Source organism: Arachis ipaensis, chromosome B10, assembly GCF_000816755.2.
Source record: "Arachis ipaensis cultivar K30076 chromosome B10, Araip1.1, whole genome shotgun sequence".
Taxonomy (NCBI): Eukaryota; Viridiplantae; Streptophyta; class Magnoliopsida; order Fabales; family Fabaceae; genus Arachis; species Arachis ipaensis.
In genome coordinates this window covers 129824049-129832487 of record NC_029794.2, presented here as the reverse complement: position 1 = coordinate 129832487, position 8439 = coordinate 129824049, and the positions used below count along the sequence as shown (strand labels likewise).

The 8439-nt window shown below is 39.9% G+C and overlaps 1 long non-coding RNA gene across 1 annotated transcript; it reads left to right on the top strand.

Annotated features, from left to right (window-relative positions):
• LOC107622296 lies at window positions 522-896 on the top strand. Its single transcript, XR_001616169.2, has 3 exons — window positions 522-597; window positions 681-789; window positions 867-896. It is a non-coding gene; the product is annotated as an uncharacterized LOC107622296 (long non-coding RNA).

Here is an 8439-nt window from a genome sequence, read left to right as displayed (position 1 = left end):
TTGGTTTATCTGTTTATACATCTCTCTTTTGTATTTTGTTTAGCCTAGAGGCATGTATTTGAGAGAACAAAACTTGTATAAGCTGTATTTTTTAAATTGTCAGGTTTCTATATGGTCTGTATATGGCTAGCCGGCTTAAACTCCATGGGTCGAGGCTAGTTTCTTATGATATTATACCAAGGTTCAGAAAACTGGACCGGTCATCAAACTGCTCTAGCTACTGGTTCACTGGTTCACTGGTCTAACCGGTCTAACTGGTGGTTCAACCGGAAAACCGTTTTAAAATAAAATAATAAATAAATTATAAATAAACATCCTAAAATATAATTATAGTATAATATAAATATTAAAATAATTCTCAAATTTAAAAAACTACATTAAATGTCATCAATCAAATTCTTATAATCTTATTAATATACAAACTCAAGTTAAATAGTATAAAGAAATATCAAATATTAAATGTCAACATAAAGATTTATCAATCATCAAAATCTCAAGATATTCTTGTTAGTTTCTTTTTTTTTTGAGAAAGACAAGGTTTCCCCTTGTCCAAGGCACCAGCGACCAGTATTCACCTCAGACAATTCTGGAACATGAGTAAGCTCTTCACCTCTATGATATCTATCATTAGTCTTTGGAATTCTGAATCTAAATTTAACTTTTTGGTTTAACTTGTGTAGCCGAATAATTTGGCTAGGGGATTTAAATTATCGGGTAGCCCTTTCTTATCGTGCGGCGAAAGCTCTTGTTGAGATGCATAACTGGAAGGACTTGTTAGAGAATGACCAAGTATGTTGCTTTCTTTTTCCCTTTTGCTCCTTTCTCAAATCTTACCTTACTCACCATTTGATATCTTTTGCTTTCAGCTGCGAATAGAGCAGAGGCAAGGTCGAGTAAGGGAAAATATACTTCCCTCCCACATACAAGTATTCAAACAACTCGGGCAGGTATGCAGGAGATGGAAGACATTCAAAACAAAAGAGAACTCCAGCATGGTAGTGTTCTTAGTTCTTACCACCATCACCTGTATCAATCAGAGAAGTGGTTAATGGAAATACAAAACAATCAAAATAATGCATGCTTTTTTTCTCAAGGTGTGATAGAATCTTATGGCATGGGAGAGGCCTTCACCAATTATCTTATGTTTATGGGGAGTCATGATTTTCTGATCATAGACCTGTGTATAGCATATTCTCAGCAGAAGTTGATCAAAGAAGCTCTAGTGGCCAAAATATTTAAGAAAAATCAGCATTCAGCATTCCAAAACCAGTAAAACCAGCAACTACAAAACACTAAAATCTGCCTACACCATTAAGCATTTAGCACATTATGAAACATTTCAAAACACTAAATTTTCACCCAGCAAAGCCAGCAACTACAAAACAAAGCCATTAGCAAATTTGAACAAAAAAAAAATAGGAGCCATCAGCAACTAGTAAACCAGAGTAACAAACTAACAGAGCCATCAGTAAACTAACAGAGCAATCGAGCCATTGAGCAATTAGAGAATAGTCACACTAAAACAGAGTAACAAACTAACAGAGAAAATGAGCCATCAGTAAAGAAGAAGAAGACCGAAGAAGAAGACCAAAGAACAACAATTTCAGAACTTCAAAGTTCAAACCAAGAAGAAGACCGAATAATCAGTGAAAATGAAAATGAGAAGCTACTAACCTGGATTTCGTGCCGAGAAGCATGCGAAGATGAAGACGACGTGCCACGCTACTGGGTTCCGGACACGGGGGAGAGGATGAAGCAGCGGCGCTGACGACCTGGGGACGGTGGCGGTGCTCTGGACCTGGGAACGGCGGCAGTGATGAAGGGCTAGGGTTTCCCTTGGCTTGAGAGTTCTCCAGGATTAGGACGATTCACGAATAATTGGGGAAGAAGGGGGTTTTGGCTCACGAAGACTTGGGTAGTTGGGCCTGCTTCAGTTTTTTTTAATCAACAAAACGACGTCGCTTTATCCAAACCGGCCGGTTCTCGACCAGTTTGACGGTTTTCCAACAGTTTTTCTTCTAGTGGTTTTAGGGGGAGGACCGGACCGCTTACATCGTCGGTTCCCAGTTAAATTGGTTTGACCGGCCGGTTCGGTCCGATTTTCAGAACCTTGTATTATACTATTATACCATTACCTTGTTTATATCACTTCTGTTTCTTATGCCTTAAGAACATTTCTGCGCTTTTGAAATCCTGTATTTTGAGCTATATCCTTTATCAGGCTTCTAGATTATATTATTCCTTCTATATATCATACGTATAAGCTTTAGAACTGTCGTAATCTCTGGTTAACCTTTACTTTACGACACGAGGTAAAGCTTAGGCTAATTAGGGTGTTACATTAGTGGTATCAGAGCGGTTCGTCCTTGTGAGCCTGAGGGATGGACTGATTGTGCTTTATTGCATACTCTGTATGTCTTTTTCTTTGATGCTATTAGGTTATCCGTTCGATATACGCATAGCATGCTTATTTGTGAGTGCTTGTTTGGGATAAATTGAAGCACTAGACTTTTGATATTGAGACTGATCATCTTGATATCGATTGTTTGGTTTAGACAGGAATCCTACATGGCTACTCGCGGACGAGGTTGAGCACGTTCACGTGAGAATAGGAACGAGCAACCGGCGGACAACCATGCCGAGTTCATGGCGGCGATGGCGAATCTGGCCAATACTATAGAGGCGAATACTGCTGCGATTTTGCAAGCTGTGCATAGGCTAGGTCAACCGGTCGAGAACGGCAACGGAAACGGGAACGGTAATGGAAATGTGAACGGTGAAGGAAATGCTCATGCTAATGCTGAAGGAAACGAAGATAACATGGGAGGTATTCCGATGACTTTGGCAACTTTTCTCAAGGTTCATCCGCCAACATTCCAAGGATCAACTAATCCTACTGAAGCGGACCACGGGTTCCAAGCCATGGAGCGTGCTTTACAGGCGCAACATGTTCCATATAATCAGTATGTGGAGTTTGCCGCTTATCAGCTTGCGGGAGAGGCCCAACCCTGGTGGCAAGCAGAATGTCACTTGCTATAGCTACAGAATGATGAGGTTCCGTGGGATGTGTTTCGAACGGCCTTTTACAAGAAGTACTTCCCTGAGTCTGCAAGGGAAGCGAAGGAGATGGAGCTAATACAGCTGAAGCAAGGTTCCATGTCTGTGGCTGAGTACACCAACAAGTTCGAAGAGCTTTGTAGATTTTCTTGGGTGTGTCAGGGTGACCCGGAGACCTTCGAGAGCTTGAGGTGCATTAAGTACCAAAGGGGTTTGAAGGATAGCATTATGACTGCTGTGGCTGCTATGGAGATCTGTGTCTTCTCCAATCTGGTGAACAAAGCAAGGGTGGTTGAGGAATATGCCAAGGCAGTAGCTACATCCAAAGATACCCATGGAGGGAATACTAATAGGGGACATAACGATTACTTCGGACTAAGGGGACACAATTTCAAGAAAGATGGACAAACTCCTCAGCATTTGCAAGGTCAAGGGAACTTCAGAAGGGACAACAATGCCCAGTTTTACCATATGAAGGGAAGTCGTCTGTGTTTTACTTGTGGGAAACCTGGACACATATCCAAGTATTGTCGCCGTGGGAAAAACCGAGATGAGGGTCAGCAGCAATAGTCAGGCCGTGTGCTTGCTTTGGATGCATGTGATGCGACGGGGTCGGATCCTCTGACGAAAGGTAAGCATGTGCTTTGAGTATTAATTTTACCTAGATCAGAGGGAAGCTTGGTTTTATCTTTTGCAAAGTCGTCGTTAGGATTACAAGAGCTTAGAGTTTTGTTGGAAGTGAACCATGGGAAGGGAGGATTCTAGCGGCAGTAGCTGAAGATTTTAGAATTTTGGTGACGAACGACCAGAGTGTACGTGCCGAAAGGATTACCAGACATGACTAGAAGTCTTGACGGTTTCCGGTATGGGTGATGGGTGCGGTTTAGCACCTGTGACAACGAAAGTACCGGCTAACGCCTTTGCAGTTTTTAACTATGATTTTTGCGGTTTTAAGGTTTAGAATGACTTTCAAATATGATTTGGAGCTTTGGTTTAAATGATTTGGTTTTGGAAACTAGGGTTGGGAATTTTGATCAAATGATACTATTTAAAAAGGAAAGTGAGTTCTATGATTTTGTTAACTTGTGACTTTGGGTTTGTGCTTTCACTTATAGAAAGGGATTCAAATGGAAAGGGTATGATTTAAGGGTTTCAATGAATTTAGGAAAAATCATGCTTTAAAATGATTGATTTACAAACAAATGATTTTTGACTCTTTTGAAAAGGTTTTAACAATGAACTCATTTATATGGAATTTGTTTTAAAGGTTTTGAAAAGTATTACAAAATCGGTAATTGGTTTAAAAGAAAGAATTTTTGGATTCTTAATGACGATAATCAGAGTGACGTAGCGGAAGGCGGGAGAGAACGTCCACACGGTGGGATGATAGTGAACGAGATGCTTTGGCAACTTGTTGAGTTGGTAACATTAGAGGTAGGACACTTCGTGGAAAATATATATATATATATATTACATCACGATATAATCATCTACGAGGGTCCTTAGGTTATATCCCATGTTCCAATACTCAAAACTAGGCCCAAAAGTCTTAAAAAAGGTGTTACAGAAGCTTACAACCTTGTTGGGAAGGTAGAATAGTTGAAAACAAAGCATAATTTGAAAAACAGGGCGTGTGCGTCCACAAAGGGGTGTGCGTATGCACAGGGGTGTGCGTACGCACAGGTACCAAAACACAAAGGGTTTGTGCGCTCGCACAACCTATGCCAGCGTCGCCAACAGACAGTTCTCCCCGACGTGTGCGTCCGCACAAGCCTGTGCGTCTGCACAGGTTGAAATGTTTCCTTAGATATGCGTGCACACAAGCTGTGCTGGCGCTGCCACCAGCACGCACTTCCCTTCCTGTGCGTGCCCACAGCTGTGTGTGCGCCCGCACAGGTCAAAATCCTTGCAAGGTGTGTGTGCGCACAAGGCTGTGCGTCCGCACATATCAGAAAACTCAGAATTCTGTAACTTTGCAAAATTTTCAGATTTTCAACACCAACTTTGAATGATCATATCTTCCTCTACAAAATTTTAAATTTAACAAACTTTATACCGTTTTGAAGGGTTTTCAAAGATCTTTAATTCTAAGTAAACTTCAAAAAATTTTGAAAATCGAGGCAAAAGTTATGATCAATAAAAATTCACCAAAATTCTATTTTTACCCAAAATCACAATTTTCACAATTCCCTTTCAAAACACATAACCAAACCCACCCAAGCCACTCCAAAACTCCAATACTCATCAAATTCAACACTCTATGGCATATTACACCAAACATACCACATTTTTCCTTATCTACAACATCAATGTCAATATATCTCATATATACAACTTCATTAACAATTTTCCAACTATATTACCAATCCTATCAACATCAATATCACATTTATCAACATAATCCACTACTCAACTTCACAAATCATGCATCCTCAACATATCACTATTAATCATCATTATCAACTCAAAATTCATCATTTCATCAATCATCATCATACAATTGCACCCAATAACTCATCAACCATTCAAAATCCAATCCTATCCTATGAGTCACTAGCCTAAGTGTCCATGAATATTATAAAGGTTCAATATATCTCATATATACAACTTCATTAACAATTTTCCAACTATATTACCAATATATCAACATCAATATCACATTTATCAACATAATCCACTACTCAACTTCACAAATCATGCATCCTCAACATATCACTATTAACCATCATTATCAACTCAAAATTCATCATTTCATCAATCATCATCATACAATTACACCCAATAACTCATCAACCATTCAAAATCCAATCCTATCCTATGAGTCACTAAAAACGCTAACGGGTTGAACCGGGCTCAAGTTGGGCCCAAGTCCAACATATATAAAGGTTCATTTAATGAACCCTAGCCTCCATAAACACTCACACTTCAGATGTGAGAGAGGGAGGAGAGGAAGAAGAAAATCCTAACCACCTCCATCTTCCCAAGATTATATCTTGAGTTCTAGAGCTCCGATTTGTGTGCCGTCAGCGGCTACGCGTTCCTTGCGACGAGCTCTACAAAACCCACCCAAGAAACTCTAAAGGTAAGCTCGAAATCCTTCCATTTCTGCTCTCCAAAATTTCGGATTTTGTTAGGGTTTGGGTTAAATGAGTTTTGTGATTTTGGATGTTTATGTTTGCTCTAAGCCTTGCTTAGCCTTGGATCTTGGCCATCAAATCTGTTGGGAGAGATAAGATATATTAAACCCTTGTGAAATTTGATTTATGTTGAGCCATAGGTTGATTTTGTGGTGATTTATATGCATATAGCTTGATTATTATGAGTTTGGAGCTTGTTGGTGCTTGTTGGAACTACTTTGGTGGTTGGATTTCAGTTGAAAGCTCATTTGGTTCATATTGGGAATCGACCAAGGTATGATTTTGGTTTCTTCTATGTAGTATATAATATTCATGGACACTTAGACTAGTGACCCATAGGATAGGATTGGATTTTGAATGGTTGATGAGTTATTGGGTGCAATTGTATGATGATGATTGATGAAATGATGAATTTTGAGTTGATAATGATGATTAATAGTGATATGTTGAGGATGCATGATTTGTGAAGTTGACTAGTGGATAATGTTGATAAATATGATATTGTTGTTGATTTATTGGTAATATAGTTGGAAAATTGTTAATGAAGTTGGATATATGAGATATATTGATATTGATGTTGTAGATAAGAAAAAATGTGGTATGTTTGGTGTAATATGCTATAGAGTGTTGAATTTGATGAGAATTGGAGTTTTGGAGTGGCTTGGGTTGGTTTGGTTATGTGTTTTGAAAGGGAATTGTGAAAATTGTGATTTTGGGTAAAAATGGAATTTTGGTAAATTTTAATTGATCATAACTTTTGCCTCGATTTTCAAAATTTGTTGAAATTTGTTTAGAATTAAAGATCTTTGAAAACCCTTCAAAACGGTATAAAGTTTGTTAAATTTAGAATTTTGTAGAGGAAGATATGATCATTCAAAGTTGGTGTTGAAAATCTGAAAATTTTGCAAAGTTACAGAATTCTGAGTTTTCTGATATGTGCGGATGCACAGCCTTGTGCGCACACACACCTTGCAAGGATTTTGACCTGTGCGGGCGCACACACAGCTGTGGGCACGCACAGGAAGGGAAGTGCGTGCTGGTGGCAGCGCCAGCACAGCTTGTGTGCACGCATATCTAAGGAAACATTTCAACCTGTGCAGACGCACAGGCTTGTGCGGACGCACACGTCGGGGAGAACTGTCTGTTGGCGACGCTGGCATAGGTTGTGCGAGCGCACAAACCCTTTGTGTTTTGGTACCTGTGCGTACGCACACCCCTGTGCATACGCACACCCCTTTGTGGACGCACACGCCCTGTTTTTCAAATTATGCTTTGTTTTCAACTATTCTACCTTCCCAACAAGGTTGTAAGCTTCTGTAACACCTTTTTTAAGACTTTTGGGCCTAGTTTTGAGTATTGGAACATGGGATATAACCTAAGGATCCTCGTAGATGATTATATGATAAATTTGAAAACGGAAGTTTAGGTTTCTGGTGTACTGAGAATGGGTTGGGTGGAGATTAAAGAAGAATTGGTATATGAGATGAGAACTGAGGAACTATGCATTCAGAATGGAAATCATGAATTGAGGATGGTTGAGATGAGTCGATGACTCAAAGAGAAATGATGATATTGATGAATATATTTGAATTGATAACTAAAAGTGATTTGAGATAAGGAATGGTAATGTCTGGTGATGATGTGATGATGAGAAAATGATTGGATTATATCAGAGTGTGCGGAGCCTATACCTTCGGCATGGTAGATACTTCTGCCGCATGATTTGTTGGATGTTGAGAGTGTGCGGGACCTATATCCCCGGCGCAGCAGATTGTTTTACTGTATGATTTGTTGTGGTTGGTCCCTTCTCTGCTGCAGGAAGTGTGCGGGGCCTATATCCCCGGCGTAGTAGACTCCCTATTACATGAGTGTGCAGGGCACTATATCTTTGGCGTAGCAGAAGAGCTGCTGCATGAGTGTGCAAGGCACTATATCCCTGGCGTGGCAGAAAAGGCTACATCCGGGAGGATGTGTCGAGTTGGCAATTACGGACCGACAAGTGATATCACGAGCCAATAGGATAGACATTCATCATATGCATCGCTTATGTGCTTGTTTTCTTTGATTACTTGAGTTTGCCTAAGTGTATAGTATGCTTACTTACTTCTTGAATTACTTGTTATATATTTGAATATTACCTGTGTTTTACTTGCTTGTATTTTCTGTGTTTGTATGGATTTTGAGGAGGTTAGGTAGGCGGTGGCGAGGGGATCGCACGGAGGGTAGGATGGCGAAGGCTGTGGGA